At 47.1% G+C, this 13,610-nt stretch overlaps 1 protein-coding gene across 7 annotated transcripts in view; it reads left to right on the top strand.

Moving 5' to 3' along the window:
* Window positions 1-13,610, top strand: part of RASGEF1B (RasGEF domain family member 1B) — a 124,954-nt gene that overhangs the window by 93,652 nt on the left and 17,692 nt on the right. Inside the window, exon 1 of one of the 7 annotated variants that reach the window (XM_082759008.1) lies at window positions 1,586-1,639. The exons of 2 other annotated variants lie outside the window; for them this stretch is intronic. The gene's annotated coding sequence lies outside the window, so the exon portion shown is untranslated. Of the gene's footprint in view, window positions 1-1,585; window positions 1,640-2,345; window positions 2,652-3,882; window positions 3,905-6,361; window positions 6,852-12,875; window positions 13,010-13,610 lie in introns of those variants that run through there. 4 more of the 7 variants (XM_082759010.1, XM_082759012.1, XM_082759007.1 and 1 more) reach the window with 4 other exon arrangements.

The following is a 13,610-nucleotide window of genomic DNA, read 5'->3' as shown; positions in this document are numbered from 1 at the left end:
CTAATTGGTTTAATCAGATCCCATCTATTTTATTTTATTTTATTACTTTATTTTTTTTTTTTACTTTTTATTTGATCTTAATTCCCTTAATCCGTGTTGCTGTTGTGACCAGTACCCTATACAAAATTATAAGAACAAATAAGCAACACATTTTAGCAATCCAGATTGGGCACGTCCTAGAAATGTTGATTCATAATTGTGTTTCTCTCACCTCCTTACAGTTTGTGACCTCCTCTAAACGCTTGCCAAGTGATTCATAACCGCCTGCACTACTGCAGAGTGGCTGAGCAATGCCAGGCACAGCAGACGAATTGCCTCTCTTGCCTAACGCGATACTTCGTTGTGGCCCGGTGAGCTGGAGCACTTGCCACTCTTGCAGCAGCGCAGCGCTGCTGATTCACAGGCAACGCGTGGCTCTCTGCACCACCCTGCTGCTGCTCTGGGGTTGTCCTCTCCGCTGGGAAGCGCAGGGTCTGCCTTCGCTCTTGCCAGCCTGGACCAAAATAAACCAGGCTTAATGTGTGTAAATGTACCGTTACTTCAGCACAATGTTTCTGCTTTAAGTCAAAGAGTGTGGCTGAAAATACATGAGATGAGGGGAGGAGAAAACCACTCTTTGGTTTCTGAAGGGGGCAAAAGGAAAAAGGGAAAATCCTTTATCCGGATGAAGTCTGAAATTTTTTCAAGTGGATTTCTTGTAGGTATGCCAACAAGAGTTGTAGATTTGTAGGGTAAACAGGAATTTAGCAAGAATATTAAATGATGTATTGCACTGGGAAACCTGTTACAGACAGGAAATGGCGTTAGAAAGAAACCTTACAGAGTGGAGCCTGAGGAAGATAAGCAGCACCACCCCCAGACATACACCAAAGAGGGAAAAAGGACGAGAAAGGTGCGTGTGAAACTGCTGCGGCCTCTGACTTGGCCTCGTGTCATCCTCTCCTGAAGTTACGCACCAGTGTCATTGAATGGCCTTGCCCTGTGACACTGTGCAAGGGGACAGGGCGGGCTTGGACGCGAATCCCCAAGTTGAAGAACTCGCACCTTGTTTCGGGAGATCTCACATGCACATTTATCAAGTCCGGATTCTAGAAGGGGATCGTGTGGGCAATTTACTATTATTATACTGCCAGCTCAATAATTTTAAAAACAGATTTTTGAAGTTCTTTCTTTCTAGAGACTGAATTTATAGAGCTGGAAATACAGGTAGGACCTCATGACTGGCCAAAGCAGCTCAGGTTTTTGTGTTCCTTTGCCTGTTGAGCACAGAAATAGCCAGAGGCACCTGTCTTGCAAGCGTGTAACTACTGGGGATGGTTTTTCTTCAATTACTGGGAGATTTGATGCTTTTGGTAGCTTCACCTGTAAATGATGAGCTCTGACCCGATTTGACCGCCGAGTGGGCTACCTGGGGGGGGGGGTCTGGGCCTGGCTCTGAGTGCAGGGAGCCGGGCATGGCCCCCTGGCAGGCCGGCTGGCAGCCCCCGAGCCTCGCTCCCCCCTCGCTGCCCGCCCTGAGGCGGCGGGGCCGGGGCGAGGCCTCCTCGGCTCCGCCTCCGCCCTGTGAGGCGGCCCGGGGGGGGCTGCGGGCGGCCAGGCAGCGGCAGCCGTGGCCCGGAGCGACTGCGGCCACCGCCAGGTAGGGTCCGAGGGGCTCCGTGTCCGTCCATCTGTCTGTCTGTCCGTCCGGCTCCTGTGGTAGGGACAGGCTTTCCTCCCGGCTGCTGTCTGTCTCCTCTGTTTGTTTTTGGGGGGTTGTGGTGCTGGTGTTGCGTTCACCCAGCAGAAGAAGCACTTGGAGGTCGGGTGGGTGCGTGCTTTTTCCTGCCACCTTCTCTGTATCAGCATGGGACGGGGTCCTGAAACGCACGGGAGTGTGATGCCCTGAGATGCTTTCCTCGTTTTCATTTAAACCCAGCTGCTCGGTTGCTGGCTGCTGATTTGGGTGGGGAGGATGGAAAAGCACCGATCCGCCAGGTTGTGGTTGTAGGGTGCTCGGGTGGGACAGGTGGCGGTGGGCTGCTCGCTGTCGGGACACGGGCTGCGTGTGGCAGGAGAAACTTCAGCGCCCCGTCCTCAGCCAAGTGTGTGCAGGCAGGGGACAGCAAGATGAACAGCCGAGGAATGACCGGAGACCGCAGCTACGCTGCTCTGGCAGCAGACTGCAGACCAAGGCAGCCCTAACACCGAGCAGTGCCTCCTTGCCTGCCTGTGTGTAAAGCTAAATACAGCGCGGAGCGGCAGGGAAAACTCCAAGAGGAGTTCCCCTGAGCAGAGTGGAGGAGAGCCAGCTCCTCCCCAAGGAGAAAAACAGCCTGAAAAACTCAGCCCTGGACAAAGAGGTGCTCTCAGCCCAGACCGACAGCTGTCCCTGCATGGCAGGAGAGCTGGGGGCTTGCTGTCAGGGAGCCTGCCCCTGAGGGAATGTGCCACTGGTGGGAGATGGGGACCCTGGCTGGCAACACCGCGTCTCTGTTCCGCCTCTTTATTCTGAAAGCTGGGAACAGCATCTAGAGAGAGATGTCTCCCTCAGCCTTCTCCTGCAGCTTTCAAATGAAATGTGTTAGAAGCTGGGAATCAGCTGAAAATCAGTGCTAAGAATACTCCGGACAAGTAGGTAGCTGGTGAGCCGTGGTGGAGAGACCTAATAGGTAAGACATTGCTTTGATTTTTGGGTCAGTGATGGGGGCATCGCTGCTTTAACCAGGCAGGACTGAAACAGGCTATTGTAGGTTGGTTAACTCCTTGTAAAAGAGAAAAAGAAAGTACTGGTCTCTCGGGGGTTAAGATCACAGTAGTAGCTGATGAAAATGCTTTTTGTCCAGCACAACAAATCCCTGTTTGTTTGGGTTCTCAATGGTCTCTTTCTCCTGGGTGCTCTGGGGGCAGCACAGTGTGTTGTTACCTGTGCTGTAGTTTGATGAGCTACCTGGGCAGCCCTCGGGCAGCGCAGTGAGAAAGGTGCCTGGTACCTGTTCCTGGTGTGGTGAGCAAGCTGCTGGCACGCCGTGATGGGAACAACAGTGTTAGACTGGAGTCCCATTGGAAAGGAATGTGAAGTGGAAAAGCTGAAAACGAGGGAGTTGATTTTCGTAAGCATGGATAGTTTAAAAAAAAAAAAAAAAAAAAGTTGGTTTGACTGGGGCAAAGATAGGAAGGGGCTGTGTGTGGATCGCATTGCCAGTTTATACTACATGGGTATAAGGGTCTGGTGTTACAACACCCACTTGATCTGACACTATTATGTAGGTGGATCTTCCTGCCTACCTTTTATTACCTGACTGCTTCAGTGTTGATGTTCCCCTTGGAAAAGATGCTACAAAGCTAAATGGCTAAATCTTAGTAGAACTGGTACTCTCAAGTGCCTCAGAAATAATCAGCTGTGAAAGGGTTAAGCGATGTTTGGGGCCAAAGATGTAGAGCTAGGGCTAGCTGCTGCAAACCCGGATGCTTCGTGGCTCCAAGCTTTTCTGAGTATCCAGCACTAGGTGTCGCAAAGAGAGGAGGCATAAGAAGCACTGCATGGTTCGCACTCTGGGGCTTTCCTTTCTAAATCAGAGGGTTTAGAAACTTTTCCTTCTACACAAGACTGCAGGCAGCTTGTGCTGGGATGTTGAAACAGGGTTTGAGCTAGTTCGTCATTACACGTAGAAATCGTGGTGGGAGTTCCACGAAATGACTGAGAAACAGATGAGCTCGTAGTACTCGCTTCTTTCTTGGCGTGGGTGTGTTGTTCTTCGTCACTGTGTCCCTGTTCGGTCTGTGGAGCTCCTCTCATTAGCTGTGATCCTTCTCACCCATTTGGAGAGATTAGTGTCAACGCTCCAGCCCTGAGCAGGGGAGCTGTCAGAGGAGATTTGTTTTAAGGGGCACTGTCTGGAGAAGACAGCCTCGACTTCTGGAGGTAAAGATAATCCAAGCCACTCATTTCCTTGTAGCTTTATGCAGTGTTCCTTAATCAAAACTTAATTCTGTCTTTGAAGAATAGGCAAACATGCTGAGCTGAAACAGTTGTTTGACCACTTTTTTGCTGCTCAGCATACAGTTGGGCAGTACAGAATAAAGGTGTAATTTGGAATAGGGTGAGCACATTTCAGCGAAGGAGAGACAGGATTTCTGACTGTTCCTGCCTGAGCATCTTTTTCAAAATGTTGGTCGGTATGCAGGTGTACTCTGCATGCACTGACAAGAGCCCTTTGCTTGGCGTAGGTTTGTGGGGCTGAGCCACATCATCTCATAAACACTTGACTACAAAATGAGCTTGCAGCAGAAGTTCCAGAGCACGTCCTGCAGCCGCAGCAGGGACAAGGCATCATTTACAAACAGGAGACAAAGATTCTACCTCCAGCTGAAAGCTAGGCTTAATTTCTTCTCGATTACAGCTGCTGTGAAAAGTAGCATTAAAAAAGCTAAATCACAACAGTGAGGAACGTGTGCGGATTGCACTCGGTATGCCTGCCTTTTTAATTAGAAAATGGGCAGGATCGTGGAAACAATAGAGCTGTCTTCCCAGGTAGCTCTAGAATAGCACTGCATGACTCAGATCCACGTATTCTGACTACTTTGCTTTTGATTCATTAAAATACATCTTCTCCCCAGAGTAAAATGTTCCCTAGGTCACCTGCCCCTCCCATGGGGTCAGGTATTCCGCTTACGTCTTGTCACAGCTGAAAACAAGGCCAGAAATACCAGCTCACACGCCAGTGGAGAGAAGAGACCGGGAAGCTGTGAGTCTGCAGCAGCCAGCACACTGAGGCATTTAGCTTCACAACCAGTAAGACAGAGGATAAATATGCTTGAGTCAGGTTGGGCAGTGGGGGATTTTCACAGATAATTGCTCTCACAGGTAGCAGGGCAGGGGCTTTCTGCACGAGAGCAGCGTGCTGACCTGATGGCACCTGCCCATCAGCGCTGTGACTTGACCCTCCCTTAAGCACCCTGCAGAGATTGGGATGCTATTACCCTGAGTTTATGATGATCCTTTCACAACCCAAGCTGGTGTGTGTTCGCTGAATGCCATACCTCTTGTGTGTTGCCATAGTACGTGTAAGCCTTTCAAAGGCCAGGAGGCTTTGGCCCATCAGTTGCAGAGCCCAAGGATCCCTGCCAGGTCCCCGAGGCTGACAGGTACCAGCAGATGCAGCATGCCGGTGGATTCCTATTACTGCCCTGCCTACACTAGGGTAGAAAGTCTTTGCAGTCAGTTTGGCTGGGCTCCTTTCCTCCTTGCTTTCCCAAGCAGCTGGTTGAATTGACTGCAGCCAGCTGCTTTACGAGTCCGCTGTGCCTTAGAGCCAGCTCTGCTGGAGAAACCACTGGCTGATATTCAGCCAAAGAGGTGTCAGGCAAGTACTGCTGACTCACGTACAAAGCCCTGTTTGCTCTTTACAGCCAGAATAGGGACATCCCTCTTTATCTGCAACCTGGACACTGAAAGGTTCAGGTTTCTGTTTGTCTGGAGGTCTCTTCCAACCTAGATGATTCTGTGGTTCTGTGAACTCTCATATAGGCTGCTTTTAACTAGCTGTGTATCTGTAACTGTTGGTAAAACTTCTGCTGTTCATGGAAACATAAACTGTTACTAAAAGGAAAGCCAGAGGTGATGTGAACCTGTTGCCTCAAACCAGCATATTTTTTTTCTGCATTATCTAAATGTAAAAGTGACGTGTGGTGAGGTTTTAGGTAGGGCCAGTTAAATAAACTGAAATAAGGACTGTTATTTAACACTATTACAGCCTGCTGTTGTAAATTACAACCTGGCTGGCTGTTATGATTATGAAAGGGAATGGTGCTCTCTTCTTGAGCGTATTGTGGGTTTCACCAGAAGACCAAGCACAGATGTCTGCAAAGTTCTACAGCTTTAAATTCAAAGGTTGTCTGGCTCTGATGAGGTTGAGGAGGGAACCATTAGAAGAGAGCTCCTCGCTCAAGGCCGGTACTGCGCTTCTGGCATTAAAACTGCGTGATACACCTTCTGTGCCCCTTCTGAAAAAAGATCTTGGAACTTAATGAAAGGAGGTAACCCCACACTAATCCCTCTTTGTACTGTTGAGGAGAGGAATGCGGTAATGAGAAACCGAGTGACTTGACTAAAGCCACGTGAGGAGTTTGTAGCAGAGTCAGAAGCAGACCCAAGCTCTCAGCTGCCAGGTCTGGGCACTGAAATGATGCTTTTTTTGGTTGGCTGTGGACGCAGATGTGAGCAGTTGTTTGTGAAGCTTGTTGTCCCTGTGTGCTTATTTGGACCCACTCGTCGCCACCGAGCGTGCTGATAAAGTCTGTCTTTTGGTCTTGGTGACCTGAGGTGGGTTAGGATTATGGAGGTTCGTGTCCCTCTCACATAAAATGTCCCCCAGGGTTAGCGGGAATTTGATACCTCATTGAGATCAGCTGTTATCTGTTCTGTATGGGGAAAAACACCCCCATCTCCGTTGACAGCATCAGTTTTCTGTTCCTTCGCTTGTATGAAGAATGGAGCAGGCGAAGTTTGAAGCCCACAGGAGGTGTTACGCGTGGTACGGAAATGATAGAGAGAGTCGGGGCTCTGATTCACTGGTGGGGATGGCATAGCACAGATGACATCTCAGCTCCCAGCTGTCCACCCCACCCTGCTCCCCGTTCCTGGACAACTGAGCCACCGTGAATCACCTGCTGAATCACTCAGTTTTAAACGTGATGTTTTGAAGCAAATCATCGCTGCTGATGGTTTGCCTTAAAACTCCTGACTGCAAACTGCAGGAGTTCATCAGCTGATCGATGAGCAGCTCAGCGCGCAGGAGGCTGGGCTGGTGAGCTGCTCCGGCCTCGAGAGCTGCACCGTGCTGCGGGAGGGGAGCCCTGACTGTGCAGAGGTGGGTTTAATGAGCATATTTTTTTTTTCCTGCAGCATTTTGTCTTTTAGGACTAAAATGTTCAAGAGCTGTCTGCTCCCAGCAGAACACATGGCGAAAGTCTTCTGTATTTCTCAGGGTGCAAACAGAGGAATGCCGTGCATTTCTAAAAACCTCACCCTGCTTCAGCAAGTTAAAAAATAAAATAAAATAAAAAAACAAAAACATGAGGCTTTAGTATTGTGCTCATGTGTGTTAAATGTGCTCGTACTCTTATTCCAAAGCTCTCAGTTTGGCCCTCAGCAGTTCCAGCTGATTTCTTAACACTCTCTGTTGGGCAGCCAATAATAAGCTGTTTTTCTTGATGGTGCTTGATCATGAATTAAATGGAACGTTTTGGACAGAGGAGATCATGCTCAGCTTATGTATTGGTTTGGTTTTAAAGAAAGTGCTTGGAGCACTTGGACATTATTGGATATATAATATATATATATGGAAAAATATATAACATATATATGCACATATGCATTATATAATATATATACATATATTATATAATAATAATAAATGGAAAAGGTCCATTTATTATTTTTATCTACATGAAATACATCCTAGGAGATATTAAAAAAAAAAGTAGGTTCTTAACGTGATCCCAGTACTGGTTGTGCATCGAACTTTCCTGGCTTTTGGTCCAGCTGTCTGCTCATAAATTTTGGTAGGAAAGATAGCTTGGTGTGTTGTCTGCTGTTAAAGATGGGTGGTATTTCATTGCATGCTTTGGCTGGTCTGAGGCCTTTGTGCATGCTTTGCCATGTAATTCATTCCGTAAATCACTCGAGGTTTACAGGAATTGCTATGGAGCGTGCGGTGGACTGAACTTCTCTAGGATCTTTGGAGGCTTGTGACATATAATTACTGCTGTGCAAATCCATCATGTCACTGATAACAGATACTTACTTGGCTCATGTTTTAAACCTTTGCTCTGACATGGGAAAAAATACGATGTGGGATTATCAAAGAGATTTACAAGTTGAAAGAAACAGTAATGGGAGAACAAGCCCTATCTTGAGCAGGAATTGAATAAAAATGTTAAAGGGACGTCATCCTGATGTTGACCACTAGGGGGAAAAAAAAAAAAAAAAAAACCTTGCTAAAAGATTTTTCAGTCAGTGATGGTATACAGTTCACATAATGTCTGCCTTTTTGAAGAATAAATGTCATTTTCAGTTTTAACCTACAGATAAAAATCTCAGCTGCGTTGCCATCATGATCAGATAACAAGTGTGTTGAGAAAGCTCATAATACACTCTATGTGCGGTCTTGTTCTCATGTTCTGTGTTTAAAGGCTGCTGCATCTGAGAGTCCAGCAATACAGACGGCTTAATTTGTTTTATTCTGGAGGAACATATGTCCTGTTCTCTCCCTTGGCCTGTGTGATTTTCCTGCACCTGGGATTTGTGCCATGCTGCAGCCTGCCTGCCTGCACAGCCACCCTCAGCGCTGCTGGACACGCATTGAATTCCCTGCCTCAGGGAAGAAGAGCATGGGGAAAGGGTAGAAGGGGGGCTTGGTTCTTCAGGCAAGGAGTTAGAGCACATCAGCATCACGAGGAGCTTCTTTATCTTCCCTTTTTTTCTACCCTTGCAGATTCTGAGAAATTCAAAGCACGCTCAGTAACGCCCTGCACTTTTCTTAATGCTCCCAAATGTACACACAAGCGCGTGCATGTCCATCACGCTTGCAGTTAGTTCAGTATCCTAGGGCTTTAGTTTCGAATTACTCAGGACCTGCCTAATTACTGTGCCAAAGTTCTCATACGTGGGTGATCAGTCAGCAGTAGTGCATCTGACCCTTCCCACATCATCAGCTGGATCTATTTTTACCAAGAATGAAGAAAGAGGAGTTCCTTTCCGCGTTTGGGAGGAAAAAGCCTTTCATTGAAATTCACTTCCTGCTCTGTTCTTTGCATCCTGGCATTTTTCTTTTACAGCCTATTCTTGCCTGGGTCGTTTTTTGAGAACTTTACAAAATTGTTCGTCCTCTGATTTCAGTGAAAATGAGGTGGCTCAAGGCTCACTTACTTTGTTTTGCCTGCCAGAGATCTTTACTTGCCCTGCCAGAGGCCACGATGCACTCACTGTTCTCTTCTGGATGTAAAATATATTTCTGCTGTTATGTCACTGTCCAGCAGGATCACTTCCAGATAGTTTCCGCCCTCATGTTACTCTGTGGTGAATTCCTCCTTAGTTCCTCTTACCTTGCTCTCCATTTCACCTAGGAAAAGATATGTCGCTTGCCTCTCCACCTCCTCTGTGAGTGCGAAATACCATTTACAGTTCCCTGCCTCTTACAAGAAATATTTCTCAAGTATTTTGTGGCAAGGACAGTATATAGGTGAAGGAAGGGTAAGTCAAAGTTGGTGCTAAAGTCACACTGTCAGAGTTGTATGGCAAACTGAAATACGTCAGGGAAGAACTGCAAGAAACAAAACTTGAGCTAGGATCCTTCAGTGATTGTTTCCGTAAGGCGTATGAAGCACTGGTCTGGGAGTTTTCAGATTTCTTATCTTGGTAATAGCATGAGCTGTAGAATTTCACTTTACGTTTCAGTGCAAAAACCAGATGCTTTGTAAACAAAGCAAACACACCCAAGTTGTGAGGAATGCAAAGGGTGGCCTCTGGGTCTGGTATGCTTTTGTTCTGGGTAGCCTGGATTGTTGTATAAAATGCTCTACACTTTTCACAGACACTGAGAAATGGTTAAGATAAGGCTGGATGTTGCAGCTAAGCACCTCGTCCTTACTTCCTTTCTGTGGGTTTCCAGGGAAGCTCATCCTAACTTGCTCCTGTTTTCCCATTTTAGTGCAAACTGTTAAGATCTGTAGTCCCAGCACTCCTCTGTTTTGCCGTGCCCCAGCTTTATAACGGCCTCCATCGGAGTGCAATCCTTCTGTCAATGTGGTTTGGGGTTTCTGACGTGTGTGGTGAAGCAGCTCTGTGGGGATGTAATTGCACATTTGAGGTCGGCATCCTGGGTGAGGAGGTGTGCTTTCGGACTGCTACAAATTCGGTGACCGCTCCCCATGTGGTGTGGGAGATACCTGAACTAACAGAAGAGCTGGAGATGTTTGGCAGTGGCTTTAAAGGCACCTTTCAAGCTTAGTACTGAACCTCTCTGTGGGTGCCCCCGTAAAGGATGCACGTTACCCACATTGTTTGTTTTGGTTTATACCCCTGTTAGGCTCTTTACACGAAAAGAAAACAAACTAATGTAATCTTCCTCTGCTGCTAGTAGAAAACTGATTTATTCTTTTTTCTGTTGCTGAACATAAAGGTTTGGATGAGCACTTGGCAGGCTGGAAGCTTTGTCCTGATTCCTTTAGTTCTGCCAGACTGGATCTTGGCAAGGAAACCCCAGGAAACAGTGGGGTTTTGAGCGTCTCGCCTTCAGGTCTGACATTTTATTTACACAGCTCTTGCGAGGACTGTTGAGGCTTCTTTTTTGTGAGCGTGCTATTTGAAGTCAGAGTTACGGGACCTCAGTGTTCAGGATCTCACATTCTCCTTGATGATACCAAATGCAGAAACAAGTTTTATTTGTCTTTCCACAATGCAGAGTTACTGACCTGTATCTGTTACAGGAAAGCATCACTTCTAGAGCCAGGAAATTATTTCAGTGCTTGTTCCTTCAAGTCAGATCAAGTTAGAATTAAAAAAAATAAAATAAAATAAACATTTTACATGTTAGAAATAGCCAAATGTTTCCAAAACCCAGGTTAAAAGTTCCAATTTTAACTTGGGATGTTTTTCCCTAGAGTTATCTTTTCTGTCTGTTTTTCTAGTTCCAGCCTGTCAGATGTATTGTGGTGGCTTATCAATATTTTGAGGTCCTAAGATGCATCTGCTCTGTGCACCAAGACTTTGTGGGCCAGATTCTGCCCTGTGCCTGGCATTTCACTTCCAATTCTGAAGGCAGGGTTGGCGTTATGTATTTAGCTCCTGAGCTAATTAGAACAAAGCGTGCTGCTTTTTGTCTCCAGCTCCACGTGAAATAGAGCAAAAGGGTCAGGGTACTTGAGGAACCCTGGTGGAAAAGCACACGTGTTATATGAATCATCCTGTTGGCTGTGCTATATTTATCTCCGTCACACTTTGATATCATCCCTTTTCGCTGCACAGAGAATGTGCCCTCTGTCTTGTTCGCTTAGGAATGAAATCTGCCGTGCCTGAACTCGGGGCGCACAGGACATCTCTTCCCTAGTACGGTGTGGCATCTTGCTGAAGCAGGACCAAACCATCTCTGTCAAGTGGCTTCCAGAAATAGACAGCAAACAGCAAACAACATGTACTTTTCAGGGGCAGTCTTTGTGGAGTTTTATTTCATTGTTATGAATCAGGACATCTAGAAATGACCTAAGGATATTTTTGTGTTTCCTCTTGATTCAGACACCAGGAGACTCTGTGTCGCAAATTTAGATCCATCTGAAAAAGGATCTGCGTGATTCTGGGACTAATTGTACTAAGAGCTAGGGGACTGCAAGTTCCTAAAAGGTCTCTCCCTTTGGGAGTTATTAGAGTTAAGCACTGCCTGCTGACTTTCTAAAAATAAATAAATAAATAAATAAATAAAAATCACATATTTTAAAGGGTAGTATTACATACCATGCCTGTGTAAAATGAGTTGGAGAAAACCTTTCTGTGACTCACACCTGTTCCAGTTCTTACCGTGCCAGACGTTAGTGCTTTGATGGAAGCGGGGGCTTTTCCCCAAATGCTGTATCACCTCAGCCTTTGATGAAATCATTGCAGAGGGTGACAGCAGTCAGGCCGCATCGTACCTGCCTGGTGTCTCTTGTGCAGGAGCCTCGTTCGGGTCAGGCCTGCACCTTGTTCTGCAGCGCTTGTACTTACTTTATTCTTCTCCTCTCCCCAGTTCGTCAGGCTGGCTGGAATTGTATCCCTGGGTGAACAGCTGCACAGAGCGACTAATGTGACTTTTCAGACACTGAGACTCCTCGCTTTGTCCCTTTTTGATGCAAATATCAGTTGGCTTCTTGCGAAGCAGGATTAGCGCAGGTCATGTAGGCCAGGAGGCTCTGTTCCCTGTCCCTCTCCATCGGAGCACTGGAGTTTGGCTTTCCCTTATTGTTTACTTACTGAATCCCTCAGTCTTGTGCTGGTTTGAATGCCTGCATTGTCCAGACGTGCTGCCAGAAGCAGGGAGGCTTTGGCTCTGTGCGCGGTGCTTTAGGTCCCCAGGAATCTAGCTAATAACTTAATAGCTTCTCATCTCTACCCAGCTCCCTCTGAAAAGTGCTTTGTTGCGAGCTGCGCAGCACACAGATGGCAGCGTGCTACTTATCTCCGGGCTGTCACACTGCTAGTTGTTCTCAAAACCGGGTGCCTTTGCAGACTGGTGTTCGCCGAGGTCTGGGGCTCTAAAGAACCTTTTCCACAAATAGGATTTGATACAATGGAGAGAAAAGCAACAGCATCTGCGCTTACAATGATGGCTCAGAGGCATTACAGCTCTTTTCAGGCTGTCAGCACACAAGTGCGGCAGCCTGTAGAAATTACCTTCACAATTTTGCCTCCCATGCCTCGTAGCTGTGGAGAGGAGTGGAAGCAGTGCACGGTAGGGTTTTGTATTTGCTGCGTCTACTCCCCAAATACGACCAGCCCATTAGCACTCAGCACACAGTAGCTGCTGTAGTAGAGCTGAAAACTGCCCATATTTGTGGTTTAGAAGGTGGGCATAAACTTGGCTTGCAGTCAAGGCTGTAAAAACCCAGGTTCCTTACACCGACAAGACCGGCTGCTACCAGAAGGCAGGGGAGGAGAGGAAAGGAGAGTAAAACCAGCCGGCGAGTAATCACAGTGATTTTATCTTTCTGCCCTTTCGCATGCTGCATCACCAAAAAAGATCGTGGGTGGTCCCATCCCCCTTGCCGCCCACCCACCACCGTGGATGGCTGAACAGCCCACAGCACAGGCTCATCATTTTCCCCAGTAAGGCATTTTTATTCTGCAGGCCCTGAGGATGCAGACTGGTGAGGAATTCCTTCATTTTTCCTTAGGAGACTGAAGCTGGAAAGCAGAGGGCTGGATTTCTCGCCACCTTATTAAATTTTGAGGAAGGTTAACAGAGCTCTGACTCTGCTTGCATCTTTGAAAACACAGGTAAACTTGGACAGCACTTATAAGCTGTGTGTGGGCATATCCTTCCAAATTTCTGTGGAGTGGAGGTGGAGGTGGATGCTCCAAAGCTTCTGGTCTTAGCCTGGATCACGCCTGTCACAGTGTTAAAGGGAAAACCAAGCGCTGATTTATCAGGGTGAAGTTAGGAGAATGTGGCAGTCGTGTCATGTAAGGAGACTGTCCTCATGCACCACCTTTTTTCAGGGTTTCCCTTCAGGCTGTCCCTCTGTTGGGCTCTGCCTGCCCCCGACAGCCTGAACGTGCTGCCACATCAGTGTGCTGCTCTCATGGCTCTGCTGTCGAAGAACGTTATGCCATGTGCCCAGAAGTGTTCAGAGGAAGTTTGCTTTCCCAAAATCTCTGACAAGAATCTTGAATGTTCCTTCTCACTCCTAACCTCGACCTCTTATCTGTAACTTAACAAAGAAATGCCAAGATATAAAAGAAGAGCCTGGCAATTGTGATAGGCAGTGATGAGAGCCTTCACTGGACTTTTGCACGGGCTGCAAGACAATGCAGTCCTTATTGCTGTGTGCCAGTGACCCAGGGTGTGATCTTGGTTTGCTTGTTTGTTTGTTTTTCC

This window comes from Aythya marila (genome assembly GCF_965140915.1).
Source record: "Aythya marila genome assembly, chromosome: 4".
Taxonomy (NCBI): Eukaryota; Metazoa; Chordata; class Aves; order Anseriformes; family Anatidae; genus Aythya; species Aythya marila.
The sequence above is the reverse complement of the archived record's forward strand: the minus strand, read 5'-3'. Positions and strand labels throughout refer to the sequence as shown.